The sequence below is a fragment of the Apodemus sylvaticus genome, chromosome 13, assembly GCF_947179515.1.
Source record: "Apodemus sylvaticus chromosome 13, mApoSyl1.1, whole genome shotgun sequence".
Lineage (NCBI taxonomy): Eukaryota > Metazoa > Chordata > Mammalia > Rodentia > Muridae > Apodemus > Apodemus sylvaticus.
Window position 1 is genome coordinate 95,534,709 of NC_067484.1, and position 23,086 is coordinate 95,557,794.

General features: G+C 42.9%; 1 pseudogene; it reads right to left on the reverse strand.

The window, feature by feature from the left end:
* Nucleotides 1–318: 318 nt before the first annotated feature.
* Nucleotides 319–4,802, reverse strand: LOC127663988 (uncharacterized; annotated as a pseudogene).
* Between the last annotated feature and the right edge of the window lie 18,284 nt (nt 4,803–23,086).

The following is a 23,086-nucleotide window of genomic DNA, read 5'->3' on the forward strand; positions in this document are numbered from 1 at the left end:
GGACATGTTCTACTTTTTGTGATTATGTGAATGGGTGGGGGCGCCCCAAACATTAATTCAAAAGGTGTTAAGCCTGAAGCTCTGGGAGTATTCCGAACCCGGAACAGGGCATAGGGGAGAAGGGCTGCCCAATCATTCCCGCTGGTCTCCAAGGTCAATTTAGTTAGCGTCTCTTTTAGAGTTCTATTCATTCTTTCTACCTGTCCTGAACTCTGGGGTCTATAGGCACAATGTAACCTCCAATTTATCCCCAGTTGTCTGGCCAATCCCTGACTTACCTGGGCGATGAAGGCAGGTCCGTTGTCTGACCCAATTACCTTAGGTATTCCAAAACGAGGAAAAATTTCTTCAAGTATCTTCTTGGCTACCACGTTAGCCATCTCTCTTTTGGTGGGAAAGGCCTCCGCCCATCCTGAGAAAGTGTCTATAAAACCTAGAAGGTATTTATTTCCATACTTTGCTGGCTTTACCTCAGTAAAATCAACTTCCCAATAGGTCCCTGGTCTATCCCCTCTTAAACGTTTTCTGCCACGGGTTCTGTTCTGTTCGACACTGCATTAGTGAGTGCGCACGCTTGGCAATTCTTTACTAAGTCTTCTACTATCCTGTGTAGCTGTGGGATACGATAAGGGGACTTACCGACCAGCTTTATCATCTTTTTTAATCCCAGGTGGGTGAGGCGATGTATATTAGTCAGGTATTCTAGCCCCTCTTCTCTTGTGAGAGTCCGCTTTCTAAAATCTCCTCGGCTGGCTGTGATGGGGCTTTAATGGTTAAAATTTGTGGCCCTTGTGCTGCATCTTTTGCTACCCGGTCTGCAATTTGATTTCCATTTTCTATTGGCCCATTTCCCTTCTGATGTCCTGGACAGTGAATGATTGCCACCTTGCAGGGCACATGAACAGCTTCTAGCAGGCTAAGAATTTCTTCTTTGTTTTTAATCTCTTTTCCTGTGGAAGTTAATAATCCGCGCTGCCTGTATATTGCTCCATGAACGTGAGTGGTTGCAAAGGCGTACCGGCTGTCAGTGTAGATTGACAACTTTTCCCTCTGCAAGCCTCAAGGCCTGGATCAGTGCAATGAGCTCCGCCTTCTGAGCTGATGTCCCTTCAGGTAAACTGCTGGCCCATATGACAGATTTTCCATCCACTACCGCTGCCCCAGCCCTATGCTTACCTTCTACCATGAAGCTGCTGCCGTTGGTGAACCAAGTCATGGCCCCAGGCCAGGGACGATCAGTTAAGTCTGACCGGGTCTCGCCTCCTCAGCCAGTATATCCCCGCAGTGGTGTATGGGGGCTTTGTCGGTCTCAGGTAGTAAGGTGGCAGGGTTGAGAATAACAGGTGGAGCAAAGGTCACCCGCTCAGTCAGCAATAATCTCTGGTAGTGGGTCATCCTGGCATTAGTCATCCAACGGTCTGGGGGCTGCCTGATGATGCTCTCGAGGGCATGCGGGGCCACTATGGTCACATTTTGGCCCATAGTCAGTTTATCAGCATCTTTTATTAGCACTGCAGTAGCTGCAATTGCCGGTAAACATGAGAGCCATCCGCTGGCTACCGGGTACAATTTCTTTGGCAGGTAAGCTACAGGGCGCTTCCAAGGTCCCAATGTCTGGGTAAGAACCCCCCTTGCTACTCCATTTCTCTCATCGATGTACAGGGTAAAAGGTTTCTTCAGATCAGGTAGTGCTAGAGCGGGGGCCTGTAGCAACGCCATTTTAAGGGTATCAAAGGCCAATTGGTGTTCTTTAGTCCACACAAATTCCCCTTTTTCTCTGGTCAAAGGGTATAAGGGGGCTGCCAGGGTGGCAAACACTGGGATCCAGAGTCTGCAGAACCCCGCCGTTACCAGGAATTCTCTTACCTGGCGAGGGGTGGTTGGGGTCGGGATCTGCATCACTGTCCGTTTTCTGGCTTCTGTGAGCCATCGCTGTCCATTCTTCAGGGTGTATCCCAAATAGGTCACCTCCGTCTGGCACAGCTGTGCCTTTTTAGCCAAAGCCTGGTACCCGAACTCACCTAGCTCAGCCAGGAGATTCTGTGTCCCATGCTCGCATTCCTCGCGTGTCTCGGTCGCAAGGAGAAGGTCATCTACGTATTGCAGAAGGGTCGCCTGTGGATTGTGGGCTCGAAAAGGAGCCAAGCCCCGATGTAAAGCCTCATCAAACAGGGTTGGAGAATTTTTGAACCCTTCAGGCAGCCTGGTCCAGGTGAGCTGCCTCGTCCGGCCGCTCTCAGGATCTCGCCATTGGAAGGCGAACAGGGGTTGACTGTTAGGGTGCAATCTCAGACAAAAGAAAGCATCTTTAAGGTCTAACACTGTATACCAGGCTCGTTCAGGCGGCAGTGTGCTGAGCAGGTTATAAGGGTTGGGAACAGTGGGGTGTATATCCTGTATTCTTTTGTTAACTTCTCTAAGGTCCTGTACAGGATGATAATCACCCGTCCCTGGCTTCTTTACTGGAAGGAGGGGCGTATTCCAAGCAGATTTACAGGGGACCAGGATCCCTTCATGGATTAGCCGGTCAATGTGAGGACGTATCCCTTCCCGAGCTTCCTTCCAAATAGGGTACTGCCGGATCCTAATGGAGGTGGCTCCAGACTTGAGCTCTACCACTACTGGAGGGGCCTGCTTTGCCATTCCCATCCCTTCCATTTCAGCCCAAGCCAGGGGAAACTAGATCAAGCCTATCCTTCAGCCCCTCAGGGGTGGCAGCCTTTGCCTTCTTCTGATAAATCGGTATTCTTCTCCTAATTGCAAAGATAGTCCCAGAGCCTGGGGAGGTGCAGTTCCCCAGGACAATTCCGGTCCAGAGGGGGTGAAGGTTATTTGTGCCTTTAATTTTGTCAGCAAATCTCTTCCCAGTAGGGGTATAGGGCACTCAGGAATGACTAGAAATGAGTGGGTTACTACATTCTTCCTTAAGTCTACTGTTCGAGAGGTGGTCCATGGGTAAGATTTCTGTCCCGTAGCCCCGGTTACCAGTGTTTTTTCATTTTTGACCTTACCCAGAGGAGTTTTCAGTACCGAGTATTCTGCACCTGTATCAATCAAGAAACTTATAGGAGTCCCCTCCACATGTAGGGTTACCCTAGGCTCGGGGAGGGGGGCCGAGCCCCGTCTCCCCTAGTCTCCATCATTCTTGAGGGACAATATCTTTGTCCCCTGCTTCTTCTTGGGGCACTCACGGGCCCAGTGACCTTTTTCTCTGCAATGAGCACATTGATCTTTCCCCAAAGGGGGGTGGTTTCTTCTGGGTCTCCTTGGCTCCTGCCACCTTCAGCCTCCCAGGTTCCCTAGCTGTCTGTTTCTGTCTCTCCTGTCTCTGTCTACCTCTGTGGCCAGTATCCTAGTCAGAGTCTTTTCTTGCCTTTTTTTCTCTCCTATCCTCATCCTCTCTCCTCTCTCTCTTTTCTCATTCTTCTCTTCCTCTGTCTCCCTTTTGTGATACACCTTCTCAGCCTCTCTAACCAATCCCTTATTATATAATCCTGCAGTCCCTCAATCCGTTGCAATTTCTTTCTAATGTCAGGGGCCGACTGCCCAATAAAAGCCATGATTACAGAGGCTCGTTGCCCCTCAGATGTAGGATCGAAGGGGTTATATCTTCTGTATGCCTCCATGAGCCTTTCCAGGAAAACTGAAGGTGGTTCAGTCGGTCACTGCATGACCTCTCTTACCTTAGCCAAATTTGTGGGCCTTTGTGCGGCACCTCTGAGACCCACCACTAGAGCCCGACGGTAATTGGACAGCTGTTCCCTACCTTGTGCAGTGTTATAATCCCATTGAGGACGCGACAAGGGGAATCCTTCCTCTATCCCTTCTGGGGTCTGGACAAGGTGCCCAGCATTGTCTCGAACATTCTTTTGGGTCTCAAGAACAATTCTCTCTCTCTCTTCAGTAGTGAACAGGGTCTGCAGAAGCTGCTGACAATCATCCCAGGTGGGCTGGTGTGAATATACCAGAGATTCTATTAACCCTGTGAGTCCTGCTGGATTGTCTGAAAAAGGGGGGTGGTTAGTTTTCCAGCTATAGAGGTCAGAGGAAGAGAAAGGTCAATATTGTAAAAGCTGTAAGGCATTCTGGTCATCTGGAGCCGGGGGTGCCCCGACAGCTCTAAGGGGAAGTGCCACTGTGGAGTCAGCTGGTCCTTCAGGGGTGGCTCCTCACCGGCTCCTTGTTCCTGTGGAGGGGCCCTCCCTCTCCCCGACTTCAGGAGCTGGAGTGGGAGGAGGGGCTGTCAGAGCCGAGGGTTGGGATGTGGGCTGCGGGGCATGGGGATAGGGTGGGGGAGTGGGCCACTTGAGGATTTCTTCTATCTCAGGGTAGATCTTTGGAACGGACTCCAGTGGAATGCCCTGTCCTCCATCTTCTTTCAGCGGTGGTTTCGGTTTCTTGTCCGCAGCAGCTCCTTCCAGAACAGCCAGAATTTTGGGGAGAGAAGGGGGGTGTGGAGGAGGGCTGAACGGCCGAATTACCAAGGAATGATGAGAGGTGAGAAACGGTTGTACCCACTCGGGCAGGGACCTCACTAGATCCTCCCACACTGTAATATACAGCTGCTGGTCTGGATGTGCTCCGGGTCCTTCCTGAAAGACAACAGCTTTCACGGCCCCAATAATGGGCAAATCAAAAGTCCCTATGAGTGGCCAGCCTACTCTAAGGGTGGGCCATTCTGAGGTGCAGAAGGTCCGCCAAAGCTTTTTCTTAACTTCTACCAACAAATTCCATCCTCTTGCCCTAACGTCCGTCCAGTGGTCCAGAGTCAAGGACAAAGGGGTCATCACTGTCTGTCCCATCTCGAGTAACAAAAAACACAAAAACAAGACACAGGCAACAGTCACCAGTATGTCCACACACACTTGCCCACGTCTGGTCTTGAACAACCAACCAAATGCAATCTCCAAAGGTGCAGGATTCCGCACTCTCTCTCTCCGGGAGAAGGAGTACTCCATCTCCTTCGTTCCGGAAAAACACGCCTGACTGCCTCCCACCCTTGGAGCGTCCTCCAGGCTCGCAGCCTGCGGTTCCAGGGTGTCCCCCTCCGCAGCCGCTGGATCCTTACAGCTCACAGTGGCAGCTGCAAGAGGAGGGTTCCACTTCTGCTCTGTTCAGGCACAAATCGAAACCAAAAACACAGACACAATGGCACCGCACTCAGACATTCAAACTCACACAAACGTACCTCCAAGGGGTCTTCGGGGTTCCTGAGTGTTACGGAAATCCCGGACGAGTCCCCACAAATGAAGGACCCCGGAACGGGAGACCCCACTTGAGTCTCGGGTCGGCGCACACCCAAGGAAATGCGAGAGACCAGCTTGATGCAAGAACACGAGGCAGTTTAATGGCGGAGCTCTGGGTCGACACGTGTCTTGTGCAAAAGACAGAGGAGCCGACCCTGAAGCTCAGAAGCTAGGGGTTTTTATAGGAAAGGTAAAGGGGTTTCTCGTGCTTTTACATGATTGGTCAACTCATACACAATTACATCAGTGGGTAGTATGTGCAGATCGGGCGCATCAGCAATGGGGGGGGGGGAGAGTGAGAAGCTTATCTATTGTGGGGGGGGAGGGGGGAGGGAATTCAGATGGCCCCTGACTCAGCTGAGGTGGCTTAGGCAACTTCCTTATCTTTATGACCAGCCAGTTCCTGGAATGTCTTAACGACCCTGGGTGGAGGCCCAGCCCGCCTGCCTGCCCGGGTTTGTCCAGACTTGCCCAGGCCTGTCCTTGGCTGCCTCCATCCCAGGCCGTGGATTCTGTAAAAATCTTGACTCCATTTTGATCTTAACTTCTATCACTAGTAGAAGATTGTCCTCATGGTTTAAGAATATGTATAAAATACTGCAATCAAATCTCCAAAAAATAGAAATATTAAAAAAACAAAAATATCAGAAATGAAGAAACAAAAGTAACATGAGAAACAGTAACTGAATCTGCTGATAGACTTAAACTCATCTACATCAGAAATTACATTAAACCAGGTTTAATAAATTGAGCAGAATAAAAGTAAATACAATATGTGGCTCTTGAGGTTGCTCAACAAATAAAATGACTTGCCATGAAAACCTGACAACCTGAGTTCAATCTCCAGAACTCATGGTGGAAGGGACAACCAATGGAAGTTTCCTTTGGCCTTAGATACTTCCGGCATGCCTGCAACCAAATATAACCATACTAGTAAAAATAATAAGTACAAAGTAAATGCAGTGTAGAATTGTAGGCTGGATTCTTGGACAGAATAAGGATATGGAAAAACTGATGACATCCAAAAAAAGTCTAGAATTCAGTTAATATTAATGTCCAAATGGTTACTCTTTTGGTTAAAAAAATTTAGTTATATAAAGATGTTAATCAAAATTAAGTGAAGGGCATTAAGGGTTGCTCTGTGTTTTTTTACATTTTCTATAAACAATATTATTCCAAAGTAAAATGTTTCTTAAAAATATAAATGGAAAAAAATATAAATGGATTTCATGTCTTAAAGATCATCTAGTATCAGTCTTGACTGGCAATATTCTATTTTTAAACATATATTTGGGTGTGGCACACACCTTTAATACCAGCATTCAGGAGGCAAAAGCAGGTACATCTCTGGGAGTTCAAGGTCAGCTTGGTTTACTTAATGAGTTCCAGGCCAACCAGACTTACATAATAAAGAAACCCTACCTAAAAAGAAGGTTAAAAAAATAATAGTATAAAAAGACAGAAAAATACTCAAGCTTAAGTTTCATTCATGAGAAACACTGTACTACCAGATAAACATTCATTATATTATTCTTGATTTATTGCACTTTAGAAGGTGACCAGGTTTTTGTTTTTTTGTTTTATAAATGGGATATTTATGGTGGCCCTAACTTGAACAGTTCTTGGAATGATTTTTCCAGGCAATTTGTTTTTACTTTATATGTCTGCTACTGTTTACTGTCTTTCTGGGAAGGAACACACATGTGAGAGTTAGAGAGTGCCTCTGGCCTAATTTCTCCGTTCATTTTGTGTCCTGGGGATTGAACTCACATGGTAGGTTTGAGTCATGTCGGCTTTACCTACTAAGGCTTTGCACTAGCCTATCTCTATCATATTTTTATTTTCATAAATTTTTAAATTATTTTCTGCCATAGTAACTCAAAATTACTATTTTTAACGATTTTTATAAATGTTTAATATTAATCCATAAATGTGTGTTATTGCTCCACAAATCATATATTCTTTAACACAATATTGAAATTAGATAAGCAATGAATCCTTAAATGTTCAAGTCAGTAGAAAATAGCATATATCTCACTTTAAGGCTTACATGAAAATCTAGGAATGACTAAGTGTAATAAGGAAAGCTTACTAAAAAACAGAGATTGGCCCAAAGTGGGGTTATTGTCCAGCTAGGCAAGTTGTAAATGCAAATGCAAATTTATTAAAGGAAATTGTTATTCCAGTGAACACACTAATAGTGAGAATTGTGACAAGCTTATTTATTATGGATAGAGATAAAGTGGAAGGGTCTATAAAGAATTTTGCATCAGTCTCAATACTTCTTTAAGTCAGAGAGTAATCACAGCATGGTTCTAACTCTTCAATTCTTGAGGTCTGAGAGAGGTGAAGAAGCAGAGAAGGAAAAAGATTGAAGTTCACAGAGATTGGTTATGGAGGTTTAAGGAAAGACACTAGCTAGCCATCTAACTTAATAGTGAAAGGCAAAATAGCAAGCACTTATATAGAAGCTGCAGCAAGTTGTCCAGGCAATTTGACTAAGATAATAAAATGGCTGTACTTCATAGTAAATTATCAGTGTGGATGAAACTGCCTTATATTGGCAGAAGGTTGTGTCTAGGGCTTTCCTCACTAGAGACTCGGCAATCCTTGACTAAAAAGGAGAGGGAGACTTTTCTGTTAAGGGCTAACATAACTGATGCCTTCTGATTGCTCATCTGCCATTCTCAGTAAATAAAAAGTCAGGATAACAGCACACCTGTCTATAATGATTCTCAGTCTCTCTCTCTCTCTCTCTCTCTCTCTCTCTCCCCTTCTCTCTCTCCCTCCCTCCCTCTTCCCCCCACTCTCTCTCTCTCTCTCTCTCTCTCTCTCTCTCTCTCTCTCTCTCTCTCTCACACACACACACACACACACACACACACACACACACACACTTGCTGGGATTGAACTCAAGGCCAATGTGTACTAAGCTTACATCCTACCACTGAGCTCCACCCCCAGTTTTTCTTCTCAGCAAAAAAATTTCTGGTCTTGCTCTCAGTTAAGAGCTTTGATGGTACTGTACAATGAAGTTGATATTTTCATATCTGTTGACAGTAGCCATTTTGTAGCCTACATTTTTTTTTTTTTGTTTTTAGTTTTTGGTTTTTGGAGACAGGGTTTCTCTGTGTAGCCCTGGCTGTCTTGGAACTCATTCTGTAGACAGGCTGGCCTCGAACTCAGAAATCCACCTACCACTGCCTCCCAAGTGCTGGGATTAAAAGTGCGTGCCACCACTGCCCAGCAACTTTTAAGTAACATTATTGAAGATGAGTATGGGTCCACATTTTGCCTCAGGACATAGCTGCTTGGGAGGCAAAGCGCAGAGAGCTTGACTGTGCTTATTCCATGTTGTAGCCGTTAGGTGCTAGGTTTCAGGGAAGTGCCAAGACACAGCTTATGGGGTGGGAAAACAGTCTGAGATGTGGGAAAGCTGAAGCTGGGTTACCAGCTACCTGGGACACCCAGATGTCCATAGGGTATCATACAGAGGAGTTGGGAACAAAGTATTTGGGGTCTCCATGCCTGTGATGAGACCAGGGCTGTGGTGGCTCTCAGACCCTCGGACATCTAGGTGCCTCTTGGAGTCACAGATGAGCCAAGAAGAAAGAGGGCCGCAAGCCAAGGATGAGCATGGGCAGGGGGACAGGCTCTGGCTTAGCTCGGCAGTGATTGCTCTTAGCTTGTCAGATGTTATGTCAGGGAGCACAGAGAGGTCTATGGGAGAATTAAGCTGTGGCTCTGTAAGCAAAGACCTTCTCCATGTTCCTCATGGTGGTGGTAGATGAAAGAGACAGTCTTTGGTTCCAAACTGTTTATTGGTTGTTCACTGTGGAAAATGGATGTGAACCAACTTCTCAGGGTGGACCAGAGATTAAATACCCTTTGCAGGGAGGAATGTACTGGAAGGGGAGCTTATTGGCTAAACCCTTAGGGCTTATAGGTACCACATTTGAATGGAGAACTCTGGTCCGGGCCTACATGACTACGGGTCATATTTTTCTTATGTGGGAAGTGTGGCACATGTTCCAGCCCAGGAATTTGGCAGGGAGTAGGGAGTTGCCTACTGTCTCAGGTGTGTACCCACCATGTTTCTGGGGTCTCAGACCAACTCTACCCACCAAGCTTCCTGGCATGGTTTACCATCCCACAGCTCCTCCTTTTGCTTTTATAAAAGAGAGGTGTCATTGGCATTACTGTCTCTAATATCATTTGTAATGAAAAATTTGGATGGGGTGGAAGCAAACCAAAGCAACATAGGCCAGAGATGTAGCACAACATAGCCAGAGGGGTAATGAGGGGTGAGGGCTAGGTAGACAAGGGATTATTAAACTAATTAATTGTTCAATAGATTGTACAGTTCGTGAGGGCATCAATGTGAGTTTTGAACAACACTTGATTAATCTACATAGATATATCATGTTTACCTTACTATCATGTAAAATTCTCCAAGTTCTGTAGCCATTTGGCTTTGGCAAGAGAATTTAACTGTTGCTGGAAGTTCCCAAGTCTGTGGGTCTAAGCTGTTATCATTCAGATGATGTGTCTGGATGAAGGCAGCATCTGGCCTGTGGCAGCAGTGCTGTTCTTTTATTTTGTAGAGATAAACCTGTAGAGTAATCATAACAGAAGAACAGAACTATAGCAGGGGGATGTCTGCACAGTGTGGTTAGTGTGTATTACACCTGTAATAGTTTGCTTGGGAGTACATTATGGTTTATTGTTATGATCCCAGATAAAACAAGGGTATTTGAGGAATTTAATCCTGGAAGTCACCCTTTAAGTAAGGAGTTACCTTTGTTGTATTAAGGAAAGCAGAGGGAAGAGTAAAGAATTTATCTGCTTTGGATGGCTGAGGAAGAAAATACCATGTTAATTATATATCTGGGATGGCAGTAACAGCTTGTCTGTAAAAGGAAACTGGTTAATTAGACTTAAATAATGGTTATCAGTATAGTTTGTTTGACCCCAACACCACTGGGAGTAACTGGGATCAGTGAGACCCAGGGACACAGGAACTCTATCAACCAGTGGCATGGGTTCCTTCCAGTGTGAGCTGGTTTACCTTAAGCATGAACAGTCCCACAACACCAGCCCCACAACACCCAGACAAATCTCCACTGCCAGGCACTCTAACACGCCCAGGATAGCAGGATCCCAGAATCCCAGGATCCCAGGAGCTTGGTCACACCAAGATCCCAAGGCCCCATAGGCAGCTTGACTCCCAAGAGCTCTGAAACATGCAGGATATCAGGATCACAGGATCACAGGATCACAGAATCACAGGATCACAGAGACAGCTGGACTCTGAGGAGGTCTGACACTACCAGGATCACAGGAAGGACAGGCTACAGTCACAAATAGCAAGGGCAGGTGGCACTGAAGATAATCAAATGGCAGGAGGCAAGCATAAGAACAGAAGCAGCAGAAACCAAAGTAACATGGCATCATCAGAACCCAATTCTCCCAAAATAGCAAGTCCTGGATATACCATCATACTGGAAAAGCAGAATTCAGATCTAAAATCATTTCTCATGATGATAAGGACTTTAAGAAGGACATTAATGACTCCCTTAAAGAAATACAGGAAAGGGGAGCCCTGTGGTCTGAGGTTGCCACCATCTTGGCTCCTGTGACCAAGCAGCCACCTCAGCCAGGTACACAGGGAACAACAGAGTGAAAGATAGCTCAGGACACAGTCCACCTGGGTTTCTTCTGCACGTGGGAGCTGGGCAGTTCTACAGCTGTCCAGGCATGTATCCTGCAAGGGAACATTTGACCTGCAGGGAGTCCTGTGCTTAGAGGGAGTCCTGTTCTCAGAGACCTGTGCCACATCTGACTCGGGGAAGATAACCACTTCTGATACTCTCTAGAGAACTGGCAGGAGCAGGTTAATTGCCACTGCCCCGATCCATCGGATGTGGTAGACCTGTGTCACATCTGACATGGGGAAGATCCTACTTCCTGATACTCTCTGGAGAACTGGCAGGAGCAGGTTATTCGGTAAGAATCATCCCACACCCCTAGAGGCACAGAGCCGCTCACTACCCAGCAACCTCCAGATCACCACTCCTCTTCTTTCCCTTCTAACCCTCCCTCCTCTGCTGCTACCGCCCTGTTCTATCAGATATGGAAGACCCATGCCCCTTCTGACATGGTTAAGAGCCTCCATCCTGATACTCTCTAGAGAACGGGCAGGAGCAAGGCATTCGAGAACTGGCAAGAGCAGGTCATTCGAGAACTGGCACCAGTAGGTGCATTTGAACTGGTAGAAGCAGGGCATTCAAGAACTAGCATCAGCAGAGCATTTGAAATCTGGCAGCAGTAGAACATTTGAGAAATAGCAGCCTGCAGGGCATTTGAGCCTTGCCATGTCTACCACAGGAGAGACCCCATCACCTGATACTTTCTGGAGAACCAGCTGTTTGCAGGGCATTGGAGAGAAAGGGAATCCCAGCAGTATAGAAACACAGGCCTGCAGGACAGAGAAGATAGAGACAGCAAGACTAGCTAACACTAGAGATAATGAGATGGCCAAAGGCAAATGCAAGATCATAACCAACAGTAACCAAGGCAACATGGCACCATCAGAACCCAGTTCTCCCACAACAGCAAATCCTGCATACTTCATCACATCAGAAAAGCAAGAGCTAGATTTAAAATCACATCTCATATTGTTGATGGAGAACTTCAAGAAGGACTGAACCATCAACCAAGGGGCACACATGGTTCCAGCCAAAAATGTGGCAGAGGAAGGCCTTGTTGGGTATCAGTGGGAAGAATGGTCCTTGGTCAGGTAAAGGCTCAACAGAGGCCTGAACAAAGGGAAACCAAGGGGGGAGGAGGGAGTGTGTTGGGTGGAGAGGCATATATGTGGAGGCAGGGGAAAGGGTTGGGGTCTTAGGGGTGGGGGGATATTGGGAAAGGTTTTACCATTGGCAATGTAAATGAAGGCGATATTCAATCAAAAAAAGAAAGAAAGAAAGAAAGAAAGAAAGAAAGAAAGAAAGAAAGAAAGAAAGAAAGAAAGAAAGAAAGAAATACAGGAGAACACAGGTAGACAGGTAGAAACCCTTAAAGAGGAAACACAAAATCCCTTGAAGAATTACAGGAAAGCACAACTTTTAAACAGGCAAAGAAAATGAACAAAACCACCCAAGATTTAAAAATGGAAATACAAACAATAAAGAAATCACAAAGGGAGACAACCCTGGAGTTAGAAAACTAGGAAAAGGATCAGGAACCATAGATGCAAGCATCACCAACAGAATATAAGAGATTGAAGAGAGAATCTCAGGTACAGAAGATACCACAGAAAACATTGACATAACAGGGATATAAAATGCAAAATGCAAAACGCCCATAACCCAAAACATCTAGGAAATCCAGGGCACAATGAGAAGACCAAACTTAAGGATTATAGGTATAGAAGAGAGCAAAAATTTACACCTTAAAGGGCCAGTAAATAAATATCTTCAACAAAATTATAGAAGAAAACTTCCCTACCCTAAAAAAAAAAAAAAGATGCCCATAAACATACAAGAGGCCTACAGAATTCCAAATAGACTGAACTGGAGCAGAAATTCCTCCTGCCACATAATAATCAAAACACCAAATGCATTAAACAAAGAAAGAATATTAAAAACAGTAAGGGAAAAAGGTTGAGTAACATATAAAGGCAGACCTAACAGAATTACATCAGACTTCTCACCAGAAACTATGAAAACAAGATCCTAGGCAGATGTCATACAGACCCTAAGAGAACATAAATGCTAGCACAGGCTATTATACTCAGCAAGATTCTCAATTACCGCAGATGGAGAAAACAAGATATTCCAAGACAAAACCAAATTAACACAATATCTTTCTACAAACCCAGATTTTTTTCTTTCCCCGAGATACGGTTTCTTTGTGTAGCCCTGACTGTCCTGGAACTCATTCTGTAGACTGGACTGGCCTCGAACTCAGAAATCTGCCTGCCTCTGCCTCCCAAGTGCTGGGATTGAAGGCATGCGCCGCCACCGCTCGGCTCAAACCCAGCTTTACAAAGAATAATAGATGGTAAATATCAACACAAGGAGGGAAACTATACCCTAGAAAAAGCAAGAAAGTAATCTTTCAACAAATCTAAAAGAAGATAACCACACAAACATAATTCTACCTCTAACAACAAAAGTAACAGGAAGTAACCATCACTTTTCTTTAATATCTCTTAACATCAATGTTCTCAATTCCCCAATAAAAAGACATAGACTAACAGACTGGATACAGAAACAGGACCCAACATTTTGGTGCATACAGGAAACCCATCTCAGTGACAAAGACAGACACTACCTCAGAGTAAACGGTTGGAAAACAATTTTCCAGGCAAATGGTCCCAAGAAACAAGCTGGAGTAGCCATTCTATTTTGTGTGTGTGTGTGTGTGTGTGTGTTTTATTTTCTATATTCTTTGTTTATATTCCAAATGCTTTCCCCTTTCCCAGTTCCCCCCCTCCCTATATGTCCCATAAGTCCTCTTCTCTCCATCCATTCTCCAATCATTCCCCCTTCCTTTTCTCTGTCCTGGTACTCCCCTACAATGCTGGATCAAGCCTTTCCAGGATCAGGGCCCTCTTCTTCCTTCTTCATGGGAATCATTTGATATGCTAATTGTGTCTTCAGTATTCAGAGCTTCTGGGCTAATTAATATCCACTTATCAATGATTGCATTCCATGTGTATTCTTTTGTGATTGGGTTACCTCACTTAGGACGATATTTTCCAGTTTCAAACATTTGCCTAAAAACTTCATGAATTCATTGTTTTTAATTGCTGAGTAGTATTCCATTGTGTAAATATATCACATTTTCTGTATCCATTCCTCCACTGAGGGACATCTGGGTTCTTTCCAGCTTCTGGCTATTATAAATAAAGCTGCTATGAACATAGTGGGGCATGTGTCCTTATTGCATGCCGGGGAATCCTTTGGGTATATGCCCAGGAGAGGTATAGCAGGGTCCTCTGGAAGTGTCATGTCCAGTTTTCTGAGGAACCCCCAGACTGATTTCCATAGTGGTTGTACCATTTTACAATCCCACCAGCAGTGGAGGAGTGTTCCTCTTTCGCCACATCCTCACCAACACCTGCTGTCTCCTGAGTTTTTAACCTTAGCCATTCTGACTGGTGTGAAGTGAAATCTCAGGGTTGTTTTGATTTTCATTTCCCTAATGACTAATGATGTCAAGCATTTCTTAAGGTGCTTCTCGGACATCCGAATTTCTTCAGGTGAAAATTCTTTCTTTAGATCTGTACCCTATTTTTTTTATAGAGTTATTTAGTTCCCTGGGGTCTAAGTTCTGATATTAGCCCTCTATCGGATATAGGGTTAGTGAAGATCTTTTCCCAATTTGTTGGTTGCCATTTTGTCCTTTTGACAGTGTCCTTTGCCTTACAGAAACTTTGTAATTTTATGAGATTCCATTTGTCAATTCCTGATCTTAATAAGCTATTGGTGTTCTGTTCAGGAACCTTTCCCCTGTGCCCATGTCCTCAAGGGTCTTCCCTAGTTTCTTTTCTATTAGTATCAGTGTGTCTGGTTTTACACACAGTCCTTGATCCACTTGGAGTTGAACTTAGTACAAGGAGATAAAAATGGATCAATTTGCGTTCTTCTGTATGCTGACCTCCAGTTGAACCAGCACCATTTGTTGAAAAGGCTATCTTTTTTCCACTGGATGTTTTCGGCTCCTTTGTTGAAGATCAAGTGGCCATAGGTGTGTGGATTCTTTTCTGGGTCTTCAATTCTATTCCATTGGTCCACTTGCCTGTCACTGTGCCAATACCACGCAGTTTTTTAACACTATTGCTCTGTAGTATTGCTTGAGGTCCGGGATACTGATTCCCCCAGAATTTCTTTTACTGTTGAGAATAGTTTTAGCTATCCTGGGTTTTTTGTTATTCCAGATGAATTTGAGAATTGCTTTTTCTAACTCTGTGAAGAACTGAGTTGGCATTTTGATGGGTATTGCATTGAATCTGTATATTGCTTTTGGCAAGATGGCCATTTTAACTATATTAATCTTCCCTATCCATGAGCATGGAAGATTTTTCCATTTTCTGAGGTCTTCTTCCATTTCCTTCTTCAGAGACCTGAAGTTCTTGTCGTATAGATCCTTCACTTGTTTGGTTAGAGTCACACCAAGATACTTTATATTGTTTGTGGATATTGTGAAGGGTGTCATTTCCCTAACTTCTTTCTCAGCCTGCTTATCCTTTGAGTATAGGAAGGCAACTGATTTACTTGAGTTGATTTTATAACCTGCCACTTTGCTGAAGCTGTTTATCAGCTGTGGGAGTTCTCTGGTGAAGTTTTTTTGGGTCACTTAAGTATACTATCATATCATCTGCAAATAGTGATAGTTTGACTTCTTCCTTTTCAATTTGTATCCCTTTGACCTCCTTATGTTGTCTAATTGCTCTAGCTAGAACTTCAAGTACTATATTGAAAAGATATGGAGAGAGGGGGCAGCCTTGTCTAGTCCCTGATTTTAGTGGGATTTCTTCAAGTTTCTCTCCATTTAGTTTGATGTTGGCTACCGGTTTGCTGTATATTGCTTTGATGATGTTTATGTATGGGCCTTGAATTCCTGTTCTTTCCAAGACCTTTAGCATGAAAGGATGCTGAATTTTGTCAAATGATTTTTCCGTATCTAATGAAATGATCATATGGTTTTTCTCTTTGAGTTTGTTTATGTAGTGGATTGCATTGATGGATTTCCTTATATTGAACCATCCCTGCATCCCTGGGATGAAGCCCACTTAATCGTGGTGGATGATTGTTTTGATGTGTTCTTGGATTCGGCTGGCAAGAATTTTATTTAGTATTTTTGCATCGATATTCATAAGGAAAATTGGCCTGAAGTTCTCTTTCTTTGTTGGATCTTTGTGTGGTTTTGGTATCAGTGTAATTGTGGCTTCGTAGAACGAGTTGGGTAGTATTCCTTCTGTTTCTATTTTGTGGAACCGTTTGAAGAGTATTCGTGTTAGGTCTTCTTTGAAGGTGTGATAGAATTCTGCACTGAAACCATCTGGTCCTGTGCTTTTTTTTTTTTTGGTTGGGAGACTTTCTTTGACCCCTTTTATTTTCTTAGGGGTTATGGGACTGTTTAGATGATCTCTTTGATCCTGATTTAATTTTGGTGTTTGATATCTGTCTAGGAAACTGTCCATTTCCTCCAGATTCTCCAGTTGTGTTGAGTATAGGCCTTTGTAGTAGGAACTGATGATTTTTTGAATTTCCTCAGTTTCTGTTGTTATATCTCCCTTTTCATTTCTAGTTTGGTTAATCTGGATACTGTCTCTGTGCCCTTTGGTTAGTCTGGCTAAGGGTTTATCTATCTTGTTGATTTTCTCAAAGAACCAGCTCCTGGTTTTGTTGATTCTTTGTATGGTTCTCTTTGTTTCTACTTGGTTGATTTCGGCCCTGAGTTAGATGATTTCCTGTCTTCTACTCCTCCTGGGTGAATTAGCTTCTTTTCGTTCCAGGGCTTTCAGTTGTGTTGTTAAGCTGCTAGTGTATGCTCTCTCCATTTTCTTTTTGGAGGCACTCAGGGCTATGAGTTTTCCTCTTAGCACTGCTTTCATTGTGTCCCATAGATTTGGGTATGTTGTGTCTTCATTTTCATTAAATTCTAAAAAGTCTTTTATTTCTTTCTTTATTTCTTCCTTGACCAAGGCATCATTGAGTAGAGTATTGTTCAGTTTCCATGTGTATGTGGGCTTTCTGTTGTTTTTGTTGCTATTGAAGACCACTTTTACTCCATAGTGATCTGATAGGAGGCATGGGATTATTTCAATCTTCTTATATTTGTTGTGGTCTGTCTTGTGACCATTTATATGGTCGATTTTGGAGAAGGTACCATGAGGTGCTGAGAAAAAGGTATATTCTTTTGCTTTAGGATAGAATGTTCTATATATATCTGTTAAATCTAATTGGTCCAAAGTGTCAATTAGTTTCACTCTGTCCCTGTTTAGTTTCTGGTTTCCTGATCAGTCCATTGAGGAAAGTGCAGTGTTGAAGTCACCCACAATTATTGTGTTAGGTGCAATGTGTGCTTTGAGCTTTAGTAAAGTTTCTTTTATGAATGAGGGTGCCTTTGCATTTGGAGAATAGATGTTCAGGATTGAGAGTTCTTCTTGGTGTGTTTTTCCTTTGACCAGCAAGAAGTGTCCCTCAGTGTCTCTTTTGATGACTTTAGGTTCAATGTCAATTTTATCTGATATTAGAATGGTTACTCCAGCTTGTTTCCTGAGACCATTTGCTTGTAAAATTGTCTTCCAGCCTTTTATTCTAAGGTAGTGTTTGTCTTTGACACTGAGGTGTGTTTCCTGTATGCAGCAAAATGTAGTGTCCTGTTTATGTATCCAGTCCATTAGTCTATGTCTTTTTATTGGGGAATTGAGTCCATTGATGTTAAGAGATATTAAAGAATAGTGATTATTACTTCCTGTCATTTTTGATGTTATTTTTAAAATTTGATTGGTTATCTTCTTTTGGGTTTGATGAAAGAAGGTTACTATCTTGCTTTTTCCAGGGTGAAGTTTCCCTCTTATTGGTGTTTTCCTCCTATTATCCTTTGTATGGCTGGGTTTGTGCTAAGATATTGGGTAAACTTGTTTTTGTCATGGAATATCTTGGTTTCTCCATCTATGGTGATTGAGAGTTTTGCTGGGTAGAGTAGTTTTGGCTGGCATTTGTGTTCTCTTAGAGTCTGCATGAGATCTGCCCAGGATCTTCTAGCTTTCATAGTCTCTGGTGAGAAGTCTGGTGTGATTCTGATAGGTCTTCCTTTATATGTTACTTGGCCTTTTTCTCTAAGTTTTATTGAAGATATTTGCTGGCCCTTTAAGTTGTAAATCTTCACTCTCATCTATGCCTATAATCCTTAGGTTTGGCCTTCTCATTGTGTCCTGGATTTCCTGGATGTTTTGGGTCACAAGCTTTTTGCATTTTGCATTTTCTTTGACCATTGATTCCATGGTTTCTATGGTATCTTCGGCATCTGAGTTTCTTTCTTCTATCTCTTGTATTCTGTTGTTGATATTTGCATCTTTGGCCCCTGATTTCTTCCCAAGGTTTTCTATATCCAAAGTTGTCTCCTTTTGTGATTTCTTAGTTGTTTCTACTTCCGTTTTTAGAACTTGGATGGTTTTGCTAAGTTCCTTTACTTGTTTGTTTGTGTTTTCCTGTAATTCTTTAAGAGATTTTTGTGTTTCCTCTTTTATGACTTCTGCCTGTTGACTCAATTTCTCCTGCATTTCTTTAAGTGATTTTTGCATTTCCTCTTTATTGGCTTCTATCTGTTGACCTATATTCTCCTGAATTTCTTTAAGTGATTTTTGTGTTTCCATTGTAAGGGCTTCTAACTTATTCATGTTCCCCTGTATTTCTTTAAGAGATTTATTTATGTCCTTCATGTGTTCCTGTAACAGCTTCATGACCAGTGACTTTAAATCCAAATCTTGTTTTTCTGGTGTGTTGGGGTATCCAGGACTTGCTGTTAATGGAGAATTGGGTTCAGATGCTGCCATATTGCCTTGATTTTTGTTAGTAACGTTCCCATGTTTGCCTTTTGCCATCTAGTTCTCACTGGTGTTAGTTGGTCTTGTTGTCAATGCAGGACTCACCCATGCAAGCTGCTTCCTTGTAGCCGGCCTCCGGGTGCACAGCTGGCCTTCTGCACTGCCTGGAGATGGGGTGCCATGGCCCAGGCTGTTCCCGATCCAGAGGTGGAGACTGGAAGGCTCCCACCAGAGGCCTCCAGACTGGATCTTCCACTCTGCTGGGCCGGACGGGCTCACCAGAAATGGAGAGAAACTTGAAGCAATCCCACTAAAATCAGGGACTAGACAAGGCTTCCCACTATCTCCTTCTCCATTCAATATAATACTTGAAGGTCTAGTTAGGGCAATTAGATAACAAAAGGAGGCCAAAGGGATCCAAATTAGAAAGGAAGAAATCAAAATATCACTGTTTGCAGACAATATGATTGTATCCATAAGTGATCCCAAAAATTCCACCAGAGAACTCCTACCACTGATAAACAACTTCAGCAAAGAGGCTGGATATAAAATTAACTCAAACAAATCAGTAGCCTTCCTCTACTTAAAGGATAAATGGGCTGAGAAAGAAATTAAGGAAACAATACCCTTCAAAATAGTCGCAAATAATATTACATACCTTGATGTGACTCTAACCAAGCAAGTGAAAGTTCTGTGTGACAAGAACTTCAATTCTCTGAAGAAAGAAATTGAAGAAGATCTCAAGAAGATGGACAGATCTCTCATACTCATGGATTGGCAGGATTAATATAGTAAAAATGGCCATCTTGCCAAAAGCAATCTACAGATTCAATGCAATCTCAATCAAAATTCCAAATCAATTCTTCATAGAGTTAGAAAGAGCAATTCTCAAATTCATTTGGAATAACAAAAAACCCAGGATAGGAAAAACTATTCTCAACAATAAAATAACTTCTGGGGAAATCACCATCCAAGACCTCAAGCTGTATTACAGAGCACTAGTGATTAAAAACTGTATGGTATTGCTACAGAGATAGGCAGGAAGATCAATGGAATAGAATTGAATACCCAGAAATGAATCCACACACCTGTGGTCACTTGATCTTTGACAAAGGAGCTAAAAACATCCAGTGGAAAAAAGACAGCAGTTTTAACCAATGGTGCTGGTTCAACTAGAGGTCAGCATATAGAAAATGCAAATTGACCCATTCTTATCTCCTTGTACAAAGCTCAAGTCCAAGTGGATCAAGGACCTCCACATACAACCAGATACACTGAAACTTATAGAGGAGAAAGTGGGGAAGAGCCTGGAGCACATGGACACCGGGGAAAATTTTCTGAACAGAATACCAATGGCCTATGCTCTAAGATCAAGAATTGACAAATAGGACCTCATAAAATTGCAAAGTTTCTGTAAGGCAAAGGACACTGTCAATAGGATAAAACAGCAACCAATAGGTTGGGAAAAGATCTTTACCAATCTTACACCTGATAGAGGGCTAATATCCAATATATACAAAGAACTCAAGAAGTTAGACTCCAGACAATCAAATAACCCTATTAAAAATGGGGTACAGAGCTAAACAAAGAATTTTCAACTGAGGATTATCAAATGTCCAAGCACTTAAAGACATGTTCAACATCCTTAGTTATCATGGAAATGCAAATCAAAACAACCCTGAGATCTCACCTCACACCAGTCAGAATGGTTAAAATAAAAAACTCAGGTGACAGCAGGTGCTGGCAAGGATGTGCAGAACGAGGAAAAATCCTCCATTGCTGGTGGGATTCCAAGCTGGTACAACCACTCTGGAAATCAGTTTGATGGCTTCTCATAAAACTGGACATAGTACTACCTGAGGACCCAGCTATACCACTTCTGGGCATATATCCAGAAGATGCGCCAACACGTAATAAGGACACATGTTCCATTTTGCTCATAGCAGCCTTATTTATAATAGCCAGAAGCTGGAAAGAACCCAGATGTCCCTGGGTGTCAACAGAGTGAATTCCAGGACAGCCAGGGCTACACAAAGAAACCCTGTCTGCAAGTCTACAGAGTTAGTTCCAGGACAGCCAGACACACAGAAGAACCCTCTCTCAAAAAAAAAGTTTCTTATTGTCCATTCAAATACTGTCATGTCGTTGCAGAAATTCTGCTACATCCTAGGGTACTACTTTTCTTGGCCTTGACCTCAATACCTCTGCCTCTGTCTGCTGAAATGAAAGGCATGTGTTACTAGTACAGAGCATGCCTTTTTCTGTTGTTGTTGCTTTTGTTTGTTTGTTTGTTTGTTTGTTTATTGAGACAGGGTTTTTCTGCTTAGCCTTGGCTGTCCAATCACTCGTTCTGTAGACTATGCCTGCCTCTACCTTCCAAGTGCTGGAATTAAAGGTATGCACTAACATGCCCAGTAAAAATCATATTTTAATGAGAAAGCCACAGAAGAGAAGTAGGAAGTTCTGAGAAAAACATTTTGTTTGTTTGTTTGTTTAATATCATTTAGCTTGCCTCTTCCCACTGGAATAGTGTTTTCTTTAAAGTAACTTGTATTTACTACTAGAGGGCATCATTGGTGTGGAATTACCTCCTTAGAAGTATGTTCAGTGGGCTGGAGAGATGGCTTAGCTGTTAAAGGCTAGGCTCACAACCATAAAATATAAGAAGTATGTTCAGTAATGTTGAGAAAAATAAGCAACACAAAGCACACACACAAAAGTTTGTATTTCAATATATTCCTATTAGTGTGGATTCTGTCCTAAAATCAATCTCTCTCGCTCTCTCTCTCTCTCTCTCTCTCTCTCTCTCTCTCTCTCTCTCCTTCTTCTCTCCCTCCCTCTCTCCCTTCCTTCCTTCCTATCTTTTTGGCTTTTTTTTTGAGACAGGATTTCTTTGTAGCTCTGGAACTTGTTCTGCAGACCAGGGCTTGCCTCAAACTCAGAGATCCACCTGCCTCTTCCTCTTTCTGCTGGGATTAAAGGTGTGTACCACTACCACCTAGCTTGCAAATCTTAATTACCTCAGTAAATATAATTTTATTTTATATTTTAAAAATTTAAATGTTTATTTAATTGAATGTATGTGCCTGAGTGTATATATGTATAAGTATGTGCCTGAATGAGTTTAAGGAAGTCAAAAGAGGCCTGGGATCCCCTGGGACTAGAGTTAAAGTGTATTGTGAGCTACCATGTAGGCACTGGAAACTGAACCATAGTCCTCTCTACAAGAGCAATATCTACTCTCAACTCCTGAGTTATCTCTTCAGCTGCCATAAACACAATTTTAAATAAGTTTAAATAAGTTTAAATACGTTCCAAGAAAATAGTATCTTGAAACTGTGAGGTGGCTCAACAGGTAAAGACATTTGCTTGACAGATCTGATGACCTCAGTTCAATCTTTCCTTAGCCTCTTCTTTGCTCTGAGGTGAGGGATTTGATGGGGACATTTCTTTTGAGGTTGAATACTTCAAGGTCTCTCACTCTCAGCTGTAGTTCTCTGTATATGTTCCCATCTCCTGCAGAGAAGCTTCTCTGATGATGCCTGTGCAAGTCAGTGATCTCTGCGGACAGCAAAGTGTTATTAGGAGTGACTTTATTGCTATGTTCTTTTAGCAGAATAATACTATTTTATTTTTCTTTAGGTCCCTGACTTATCTATCTAGTCTTAGGCTCATGGGTGCCCAAGCAGTGTCAGGAATGGGTTCCCTCATAGATTGGGCCTTAAATCCAATCAGATATTTGGTGGTTCCCAATATCTGAATGTTGGTTACTACTATTGGACTTGCACAGTCACCACTGTAGATCAAAGGATTTCTAGTGGGTTGGTGTTTACCTTTCTCCTCTGGTAGTATGCAGTGTTCTAGTACAATGAACACTAGTTAGAAGGGGTTAAGGTTCTAGGTAGGTACCAGCTCAACTTCTCTGTGTTCATTGTGTTGTGTAGTTGTTGTCTTCAGCAATAAGGCCTTGGCATCAGTTTGTGCAGAGATACTAATAGCTTAGATTGTTTGGGGATTGTGCATGGGGACCTTATGCTAGCAACTTGATTGAATGTAACCTATTCCCAGAACTGGAATTTTCATTTGGTAATAAGAGCTGTCTAGCTGAGACTTTGTCTCTCCCATTATTTTGTGATTCCACTTACATTTTCATATATATATGATTTTACTGAATTGAATTTTTCTATAACCCCTGAAATAACCCTTAATTTTAGCTGTCCCTCCACATATGCCCTTCTTTCCCTCCCTTCCTTTCTCTCCCCATTTGATTCTTCTA